This window comes from Aquarana catesbeiana, linkage group LG03, assembly GCF_042186555.1.
Source record: "Aquarana catesbeiana isolate 2022-GZ linkage group LG03, ASM4218655v1, whole genome shotgun sequence".
In the NCBI taxonomy this organism is placed as follows: domain Eukaryota; kingdom Metazoa; phylum Chordata; class Amphibia; order Anura; family Ranidae; genus Aquarana; species Aquarana catesbeiana.
This window is the reverse complement of record NC_133326.1, coordinates 436,728,639-436,740,013: the sequence shown is the minus strand read 5'-3', so window position 1 is coordinate 436,740,013 and position 11,375 is coordinate 436,728,639.

Here is an 11,375-nt window from a genome sequence, read left to right as displayed (position 1 = left end):
GAATTTGTGGGAGGTGAAACACCCTCAGTATTATGCTAAGCATGTGAGGAAGTCAACGCTGGAGAGACTTCTGGCCTTTGTCCAGGCGACCATCCCGGAAGCAACAATGGAGACATTGCTCAAGAAAATTGGGGGCTTGAGGAACATGTATAAGAGGGAGCATAAGAAGATCCAGGAATCAAGGAGATCAGGAGCATCAGCAGATGATGTTTATGTACCCAGGCTGTGGTACTATAATCAACTCCGTTTTCTGGATGACCAGAATGAAGCCAGGTCATCACTTTCAACCCTTCCTCCACCCTTCCTCCACCCCAGCAGAGGCTGATGAGGAGGCAAGCTGGGTCTTCCATCCTGGATGAACCAGATATGACCATCTGGAGTCAGGTAAATTATTTTAACAAATATTTACTGTACTAATATTAATGATGTTAACTGGATGTTATAATTGTCTAAAATAATTTGGCACTCAAAATTGGGTATACATATCAATTGACAGTAGTGGCTAAATATGTTTGGCACCTGCTTGAAATAATTAGGGTGTCTGATTAGACTCTTTTATTAAAGAGAAGTATTCACATTGAATTTGCTATTCATGAGAAGCAAACTGTGTGTCATTGATGAACCCAAAAAAATATACTCAAACTATTGTCCTTTTTTTATACACAGGATGAGTCCATCCAGGAGGAATGTGGGGAAAGTGGCAGGCAGGAGGAGACCAGGCCCATGGACAGCCTGGAGGAGCCGGATTCACCATCATCCTGGAGGAGGCTGGGCCCAGTGTCAGGCAGGAGGTGGCTGCTCCCAGTGAGGTGGCTGCTCCCAGTGAGGTGGCTGGGCCAAGTGAGGTGGCTGGGCCAAGTGAGGTGGCTGGGCCAAGTGAGGTGGCTGGGCCCAGTAGGAGCCTGACCGAATCCCAAGTGCCTCCCCTCCACCTTCCCAAAAAAAGGGCCAGGAAGGGGATGGTCACACAGGACGCATCCCTGCGCCTCATGCAAGAGGCCACCCGTTTTTTAAGGAGCCCCCCCGAAGCGGAAGAATCCTATGGCTGCTACTTAGCCAGCAGGCTTCTTCAGATGAATAGGGAGCAGCGCCTCATTTGTGAGCGCCTATTTGGGGAAACAATCCATAAGGGGCTGCAGGGCACGCTAACACAAAACACCCAACTACATGAGGCAGCCCCCCCTCCTCCTCCTCCTCCTCCTCCTCCTCCTCCTGCCACAACTGAAACACCAGAGCCACAGCCTCAAAAGAAGGCTACAGGGAAGGCTGCAGGGCAGCGTGGAGGAAAGGCTGCAGGGAAGAGAAGAAAATGATGACCTGGGTTCAGTCTGGTCTGACAGAAGACGCAGGCTGTTGTAGGACCACAGTCTGGGGACATCTAGATCATCTGCTGGTGCTGTTGATCTCTGGGATTCTTGGACCAGATTGTGCTCCCTCTTATATGGACTCCGCAAGATCCCAATTTTCTGGTACACCGACTTTTTCCAGCGTTGACTTCCTCTTTATTTTATTTTGACCATGAATAAATGGATCATTTTTTGAGTTTAGCAAAAGACTTTTTATGTTTTTTCTTTGAAATCATTGATTTTACACACAATGTTAAATTAACAAGGGACAACAATCTCATTGAGTTAGAAAAAAAACACACCAAAAATACATTACTAATGTTAATAATGTTCAAGTGGTAAGTCTTGAAAATCCAAAAATTTACGTAACCAAAAACGGTGCTTTGGGTTAACTTTATCTAAAAACTAAAAAATAATCACTATAAAAAAAAAAAAACAGAATAATGGGTTCTTTGTGGTAACTTTACAAACCTAAAAAAAAAAAAGGGGAAAAAGTATTATTAGTATGGAAACATTGTTTTTAAAATGCATACTATATCATTCATGAGATCAAAGAGAAAAAGAATCCAGAAATCAGTTTGGGAGAACTCTGATTATGAACAGCAAAACACCTTCGTTCTTTATAGAGCCTTCGTAAAGAAGAAATAAAATGCGCTGCATTCAACGATCACAGATTTTGCAGCGTGATGAATGTGCTACCTACAATACGAACACTAGTTTTACTAGACCGAGTGCTTCCGTTTAGTTTTTGCTTATGAGCATGCGTCGTTTTTTTGTCCGTCGGACTAGCATACAGACGAGCGGACTTCGGGGTCCGTCGTACTTACGACGTAAAGATTTGAAGCATGCTTCAAATCTAAAGTCCGTCGGATTTGAGGCTAAAAAAGTCCGTTGAAAGTCCGGAGAAGCCCACACACGATCGGATTACCAGCCAGCTTTAGTCCGTCAGCGTCCGTTGGACTTTTGTAGACGAAAAGTCCGACCGTGTGTACGCGGCATAACAATACACCTGTAACCAGAAACAGAATTAACATGAGCCAATTAACTAATCCCTTAAAGCAGCCGATGTGACTCAGTGCCCTCCTGGGCATTGTTATGATTAATCAGGATTTCACTACATGTCATACTTGTTGTCACCGAGCTTCACACAGTAGATTATACATTATCATAAGTATAAACACAGGACACCTTCTCACAATAGCAGGAGCTCCAGCAGGAGTCGGCCTGTCTCCTACATTGTACAGAGGCCAATGTGATCAGCTCTCTCAACATGTTGAGTTCAGAATCAAACAAACCAAGAATAGTCTTTACATATATCCTGGGAGATATTGTGGATAAATATTACTGTCACATTTTAAGTAATCCAGAATGGCACAGGGTGACTTAGACATAAGAGGTGCATGGGGAGCTGAAACATGGGTTTCCCAACCTTTCCAAGAGATTCTTGGTTCCATGGGCCCTGCCGTCACATCACTCCCCTTTCGGCAGAAGGCTAACACAGGAGGAGACCCCAGATGGGTTGACTCCGAAGTTAGTCCATAGTTCCAGTCCTCTAATGCCTGTACTCACACAGTACCCCAAACAAATTGTTCCAAACAGAGCATTACTCACCCAGCCAACCTCTGCCTCTCTCATAGAACATACCCGCTGCTGGGGGGAAGTTCGAACTGGTCCTTCCCCCTGGAGTCCCTTTAGCTGCAGGGGAGAAGACAGGGTGGCTGGGCTCAGTCCGTCATGCTGTTGGGCATCTGGGCCGACTGCCCAGCATCCCTGGGCTATACAGGTGGTGACTGAAGTCCCATCCACCTTTACAGGAAATCCGTCCTCTGTTAGTTGAGGGCAGAGGCCAGCAGCACTCTGCCCTGTTGCCAGCCCTTCTGCTGGGTTGGTGTCATCATTCTGGGGTGCCGTCTGCTGTTGGAACTCCCTTTCACTGGTATTGTCTCCCAGGTGAATGGACCCTTTTGGGGAGGGGAAATGGCTGCTTCTCCTCCATGCATCTCTGAAATCCATTGGGAAAGAGGAACCATCACCTTCTCACCTCGAGATTCCGAAACTGCCACGGGTGTCACTTGAGCAGGTGATTCATAATCTATAACATCCTCTGAGGAACAGTCCATTAAGTCCATACATTCTGTAATCTGTGGCTGGAGAGATGAGCCGACTGCCCCAGCTCCCTGGAACTCCACAGTTGTTGCCGGTGCTGGGCAGAGTTTGGTAGCACTCTGCCCTGTTGCCAGCACTTCTGCTGGGGACTCCACATCATCTGCTTTGGCTAACCCTTGGTGCAGGAGGCTGGATTCCTCCACTCCCAAATTGTGTAGCTATCAGGAATCGTGAATCAGACCGAGACAGAAGTATAGTTAAATCACACTTGTTTGTTTAATAATAAAAAGGAAAACAGAGTAAGCGTGGTCAAAACAAGCCAGAGTTCAGTAACCAGATCGGGTAGTCAGCCAAGCCAATGTCAGAGAGCCAGAGATGAACGTAGTAGTACAGCAAGCAGAATCAGCAGCCAGAAGGGACGTCAGCCGAGCAAGTCTTCAACAGGAACGCAGGAGAAAGCCTCTGTGATATTGACAAAGGCGAAGGCAGAGATCAAGTGAGCTGGATGGCTTTAAGTAGGCAGGACTGATGAGCAAAATCAACAACAGCTGGGTAACTGTGGAGAGAGATGGGAGCTGGCAATTAGCCGACAGCTGAGCAGCCAGCTCAGAGAAGGAAGGGCTGAGCCCAGTCCTGACAGTACCCTCTCTCCTCAACGACCCCTCCCCCTTGGAGGACCACCAGGCTTGAGGGGAAAACGACTATGGAAATCATGGAGGAGGACAGGGGCATGTATGTCTGAGCATGAGACCCAAGAGCATTCCCCTAGACTATACCCTTTCCAATGCACCAGGTACTGTATGCGCCCACGGAACCTATGGGAGTCAACAATGGATTGTACTTCATACTCCTCATGGTTCTAAACCTGTACAGGGTGAGGACGTGGTGCCGAGGTGGTAAAATGGTTGCAGACCCAATAAGGAGAAATTAAATACATTAGAAATATGCATATTGGAAGGAAGGTCTAATGCATAAGCCACTGGGTTAATTCTGCAAAGAATACGGAAGAGCCCAATAAACCGAGGTGCGAATTTCAGTTAGGGAACACGAAGTCGGAGGTTGCGAGATGACAGCCAGACCCTGTCCCCAACCTGGTAGGAAGGCGCAGGCAGGAGTCTGCGGTCAGCATGGAGTCTGTACATATCCTTAGCATAACACAAAGCCTCCTGGACTTGTGCCCAAGTGGAACAAAGACCACGGAAATGCTCCTCTAATGCAGGAATACTCTGCGGAACAAACGAGTCAGGCAACATGGAAGGTTGGAAACCATAATTCGCCATAAACGGGGACAATCGGGAAGCAGAATTCAGGGCACTGTTGTGAGCAAACTCTGCCCACGGTAATAGCTCTGACCAGTTGTTAGGATGGTCAGAAATATAGCAATGTAGGAATTGCTCCAAGGACTGATTGGCTCGTTTTGCGGCCCCATTAGACTGCGGGTGATACGCAGAGGAGAAAGCAAGCTGAATTCCCAACTGTGCACAAAAGGCTCGCCAGAACCGGGAGACAAACTGACTCCCCCTGTTCGAGACAATCACCTTGGGTAGCCCATGTAAGCTAAAGATCTCCCAAGCAAAAATGGAAGCCAGTTCCTTAGAAGTGGGCAACTTCTTAAGTGGAATACAATGACACATCTTTGAGAACCGGTCAACCACCATAAGGATAACATTGTTGCCTTGGGAGTTGGGTAACTCCACAATGAAATCCATAGACAGGTGGGTCCAGGGCCTCTCGCCATTGAGTATGGGTTGTAGGAGACCCATGGGAAGGTGCCGTGGAGTCTTACTATGAGCACACATGGAACAGGCAGCTACGAAGGCAGTTACATCAGCCCGTAGACTAGGCCACCAGAATTGTTGGGAAATGGCCCAAACAAGTTGATTCTTCCCAGGGTGGCCAGCCTTAAGAGAATGGTAAGTCTGGAGCATGGCAGTACGGAGACTCTCCGGGACAAAGCAGTGGTCACAAGGTTTCTCAGGAGAAGCATGGACCTGAGCAGCAAGAATTTTGTCACCCAAAGGAGAAGTAAGACTGGTGCAAACCGTAGCCAGAATACGATCAGGAGGAATCATAGGAACTGGAACCGACTTCAACTTGGAAGTGGAGGAAAATTGTCGTGACAAGGCGTCAGCCTTTACATTCTTAGTATCAGGTAAGAATGAGACAATGTAATTGAAACTTGACAAGAAAAGAGCCCATCGCGCCCTTCTGGGGGAGAGGCGTTTAGCCTCAGACAAGAACGTGAGATTCTTATGGTCAGTAAAAATGAGAACCGGTACAGTGGTACCTTCGAGGAAATTTCTCCATTCTTACAGGGCTAAAATGATCGCCAACAGCTCTCTGTCACCAATCTCGTAATAGCACTCCGCTGGTGACAAGTTCTTGGAAAGGTAGCCACAAGGATGCGTAGCGCTCTCAGAGGTAGGACGTTGAGACAGAAGGGCGCCAACACCAGTCTCAGAAGCATCAACCTCAAGGATAAAAGGCAACATAGGATCAGGATGTGTCAACACAGGAGCAGAAACAAAGGCAGCCTTGAGACTCTCAAAGGCCTTAATGGACTCCGGAGACCAACTCTGTGGGTTACTGTCTTCTCTGGTCATATCAGTCAGGGGCTTGACCAGAGATGACATGTTACGAATAAACTTCCGATAATAGTTGGCAAAGCCCAGGAAATGCTGCAGAGGATGTAAACCCACGGGTTGGGGGCCACTGTAGGACTGCCGAAAGTTTCTCTGAGTCCATCAACAAACCAGCAGTGGAAATGACAGGAATTTAACCTGTTCACGATGGAACTCGCACTTCTCCGGTTTACAAAAGAGATTGTTCTCTCTTAGTTTCTGAAGCACACGACAGACATCTGTGTGGTGGCTCTCAAAGTATATCTCAACCTGGTTGAGAAACCCTCTGCATTGAACTGGATCGCCCCCAAATCGCTGGGGAAGCGGAGCGGAACCAGACATAGCTCTTATAGGGGTAATACCTGAGGCGGGTGCCTGCACAGAGACTCGCGCAGCAGCAGCGACGACCTGCAACTCAGGTTGTACCAGAGCAGCCACAGTGGGAAATTCTAGGTGAGCTGTGCAACTCAGGAGCGTTTGTAACGCCATGGCAAACTGATCCATGCGGTGATCTTGCTCATCCAATCTGGAAAAAATATTACCAACAAGTGGATTGACTGTATCTTCTGAATTCATGGCCTTCACCTACTATCAGGAACCATGAATCAGACCGAGACAAAAGTATAGTTAAATCACGCTCGTTAATAATAATAATAATAATAAAAAGGAAAACAGTAAGCGTGGTCAAAACAAGCCAGCCAGAGTTCAGTAACCGGATCGGGTAGTCAGCCAAGCCAATGTCAGAGAGCCAGAGATGAACGTAGTAGTACAGCAAGCAGGATCAGGAGCCAATAGGGACATCAGCCAAGCAAGTCTTCAACAGGAACGCTGGAGAAAGTCTCTGTGATGTTGACAAAGGAGAAGGCAGAGATCAAGTGAGCTGGACGGCTTTAAGTAGGCAGGACTGATGAGCAGAATCAACAACAGCTGGGTAACTATGGAGAGAAATGGGAGCTGGCAATTAAGCAACAGCTGAGCGGCCTGCTCAGAGAAGGAAGGGCTGAGCCCAGCCCTGACAGGAGCTGCCATTGGGGAGGTGAGCTGGCTGCTTTCTTTTTCATTCCCTCATCTGGCTGCTGGGACGACATGTCTATGGTACTGTCTCCCAGGTGCAAGGATCTTTGCTGGGAAGGAAAGACTGCTTTCTCCACCTTGGCCGACTGTTGGGGAGGGACAACGAACACCTCCTCTCCCTTTTCCCCCTGTATCTGCTGCTGGGAAGTGATCGCCACCTTCTCACCCTGAGCCTCCGGAACTGCCAGAGGTGTGGGGCAGAGGTCTTGGACCCTCTGTCTGGTGACCAGCACTTCAGCAGGGGAAGTTCCTTGCAACTCAGATACTGCTGTTGGTGCTGGGCAGAGCACAGTGAAGTTTGGCCCTGATACCAGCTCTTCTGCTTGAGGCTCATTAGGTTGTTGTTCCTCAGCAGAAAAGCTATCAAATCCCCTGTCTCTGCAACTGGTGTCTGGAGATAGAGGTTCACCATCTCCTGTCCGTGGAACCCAGAATATGCTATCGGTGCTGGGTAGAGGTTAGCAGAGCTCTGCCCTGTTGTCAGCACTTCAGCTTTGAGGATGGCAATCTCCAGATTTTCCACTGCCAATTCTCTGACATGCTGCTGGACAGGCACATTCCTCCATCCAAGATCATCCCATGTAGAAACAGGATCATCAAGGTCAGTCAGCACTTGCTGCATCCGCCATAAGACCTCCGCGTCCATAGCTGCGGGGGCAGGTTGGCAAAGCACACTGTTACTCTGCCACATTGCCGACTCTTCAGCCGGGATTTCAGAGTTGTCAACTGGTATTTCCTGATAGTCCCAGGCAAACGGAGCCAAGCCCTGGCGCTGAGCAGAGCCTAGCAGCCGTCTGTAGGCGATCTCCAGCTCCCATTCCTGAACGGCCAAAAAATCTATATCTTCCAGTGCCCAGTGCACTTCCGAGACCTTCAGTAGCCCTTCTCTGAAATCCAGGATTTCGTTCAACCGCCACTCCAAATCACTCCCAAAGTTAGGGTCCCCTGTCAGCTTCACATACAACAGTCCCAGGCCACCATAGCCAAAGCCTTCTGTTGGGCTGTCATTCGCTATCCAAGGGCATGCTTGGGATACATGCCCCCGGAGGGCTCTGTAGCTCTCATCCAGCCGCATCTCTGCTCAGACCAGCCTGCTTAATTCAGCTGTCTGCTCCTTGCGCTGTTTTTCTCCCAAAAACAGTACCCGCAATCCATACTGTGACCAGTACCTTTCCTGGATGGAGGGGAGAACTTTTCCTGGTGTCGCTGCTCATGAGCTAGCTCTTCCTTCCAGAGTTTGCAGCGGATAGAATCAAACCATCCCAGCAGGACCTGCTCTGATACTGGTCCTCTATGCTGTATCTGCATCTCTCGCAACCTCCTTCTGAATTCCTCTTTCATGGCCGCTGGTATCTGTACCTCTCCTCTCCTGCTATCCGGACCTTGGATCCAGGTGCAAGTTTGAATGTCCCAGACTGCAGGAAGCGTCCCACTGCTTGCCACCAATGTAACGAAACGTCCCACACTCCGCTTGAGTGCTTTCGTCATATACCACTTCCTCCCAGTCTGAATATAGATATCAGATATTCCAACCAATCACAATCGCAAAACAAGACAATATTTGTTTAGTTGCTGAACTTGGATTGTTTATTAGAACCAAAATACAAGTCTTATATACAGCAGAAGAGGAGGTCCTCATATTACTCAAACAATACACCTGTAACCAGAAACAGAATTAACAGGAGCTAATTAACTAATCCCTTAAAGCAGCCGATGTGACTCCGTACCCTCCTGAGCATTGTTATGAGTAATCAGGATTTCACTACAGGTCAGACTTGTCACTGAGCTTCACACAGTAGATTATACATTATCATAAGTATAAACACAGGACACCTTCTCACAATAGCAGGAGCTCCAGCAGGAGTCGGCCTGTCTCCTACATTGTACAGAGGCCAATGTGATCAGCTCTCTCAACTAACATGTTTTGTTCAGAATCAAACAAACCAAGAATAGTCTTTACATCTATCCTGGGAGATATTGTGGATAAATATTACTGTCACATTTTAAGTAATCGAAGATATATTCACTTAGTCACCCTGTGCCAAGATGGCACAGGGCGACTTAGACAATAAGGTGCATGGGAAGATGAAACATGGGTTTCCCAACCTTTCCAAGGGATTCTTGGTTCCACGGGCCCTCCTGTCACAGTGTTCAACTCAAACTCAATGCATTTGCATTGAAAATGGTGAACTAATGCAACCGTTAGCTTCTATAACAACCAATTATCAATAATCCCAATAAAATGTTTTTTCTCATGTTACAATCCCCTCTCTATAACAATCAGGGTTCCCAGAAGCCTTTTGACAGTGTGTGTTCAAAAGACCTGAACTAGATAGAAAAAGCAGACATAGTGGGGTTGATTTGCTGTTTTTTTTTTTTATTTTCCTTGCATGTGATTGGGTATTCTTTGCAAAGTAAAGCCTGACCTCATTTATTAAAGCAGAGTTCCACCCAAAAATGTAACTTCAGCTTTAAGGGAGGTGACCCCCTGACGTGCCACATTTGGCATGTATTTTTTTTGGGGGGAGCCGGTACCCTCTTTTTAGAGGGTCCCAGCTTCCACTTCCTCCCGGTGCACCGGAAGGAAGATCACCTCTCCCCCCCTTCCTCTCGGGAATCATCTGGGACACTTCACGGGTCCCAGATCAGATGGTTGCCCGGCCAGTCATGGCGCGCGGCTTGCAAATGCGCAGTGGGTGCATGGCCGGGGCCCATAGGTTCAATTCCTGCGCCGCAGAGAGGAGGGGCATTGCTGGACCCTGGAACAGGTAAGTGTGTGATTATTAAAAGTCAGTAGCTGCAGTATTTGTAGCTGCTGACTTTTTTTTTTTTTAAGGGGAACTCCGCTTTAAGTCCTGGAGCAACTGCACTTTGCAAAGCGCACAGTCTGTTTGTCTTTAGTCAATCAAACCCAGTGTTTTGCAGGGAGACATATGCATATGAGCTACATTTTATTGCATACACCCCTCTTTGTTCAGTGTATAAACCCAGCAGTCTTTTCGAGGACTACTCTTTTGTCATTAACATTTTCAGCTGTTGTTTAGCTACTGGGCCCCCGTACAGGTTTTTTTTCCGCATTTACACATATCTATTTTTCTTTCAGTTAGATTAACAAAAAAACACACACACAAAGGGGTCTATATATAAAACATTCATTGTGCGCATGTGACAAACATCTGCATATTTAAACTGAAAACTGATGTATTTTCTCTAATAACCGCTTGCCGACCGCCCTATTGCACAGTTACTGCTATACATATGTGATCCTGCATTTCCAGGTATCGGCGCGAGTGTGCACTGTTGGTGGGTCGCTCCCACTGTGATTTTGCACAGCACTCGCTGATCGTTCGGTACACAGGAAGAATGGCAATCTGCCTATGTAAACAAGACAGTTTGCCATACCTCCCAACTTTTTGAGATGGGAATGAGGGACACCTATCAGCAAAAGTAGCTTAGGACACACCCCTTGCCATGCCCCCTTAAAGGAGAATTGTACAAAAAAAAAAGATTGGTTAAACATACAAGTGCTTTTTTTACCATTACTGTCACGGAACGTCCCACACCCCGCTTGAGTGCTTCCGTCATATACCACTTCCTCCCAGTCTGTATACAGATATCAGATATTCCAACCTCTCTGAGCACAAAACAAGGCGACACTTGCTTGTTGCTACTGTCAGGGGCATATCAGTGGCCGTCCGGCAAATATGCGTGCATGCAGGTGCACAAGGAGCCTTTCCAGGACAATTCCGCTTAATTCCCCACCAGGGGGCGCCGGAGCGCTCCCGCGTGTGCCCGTACGCACGTTCGCGAGTGTGCGCGCCCGTTCGCGCTAGCGCTGTTTTGGCACCAAGGGCCCTTTAAAAGAATGACAGGTGCTTCTGTCAGGTGCTGTTCGTCTGCAGCTCTGTACCTGAGTTCCTGTATTCCACCTGTTTGTTGTATTTGCTAGTGACCCGGCTACGTCTGACCATTCTCCAGTCTCCAATCCGACCCGGCTTGTCTGACCCTGTTTATCTTGATTACCTGTTGCCGAACTCCTGCCTGCCTGACTATTCTTGGATCATCCCTTTTGCTCATACCTGCCTAATCTCCTGCTGAACGGACTGTCTGACTTTGCTTTGCCTTGTTTTGTGCTCAGAGAGGTTGGAATTGCCAAACATCCTGCCGCTGCCTTCTCAGCTACCTGCCTGCCTTCCGGCCTGCATCTGCCTACCTGCATCCGCAGCTC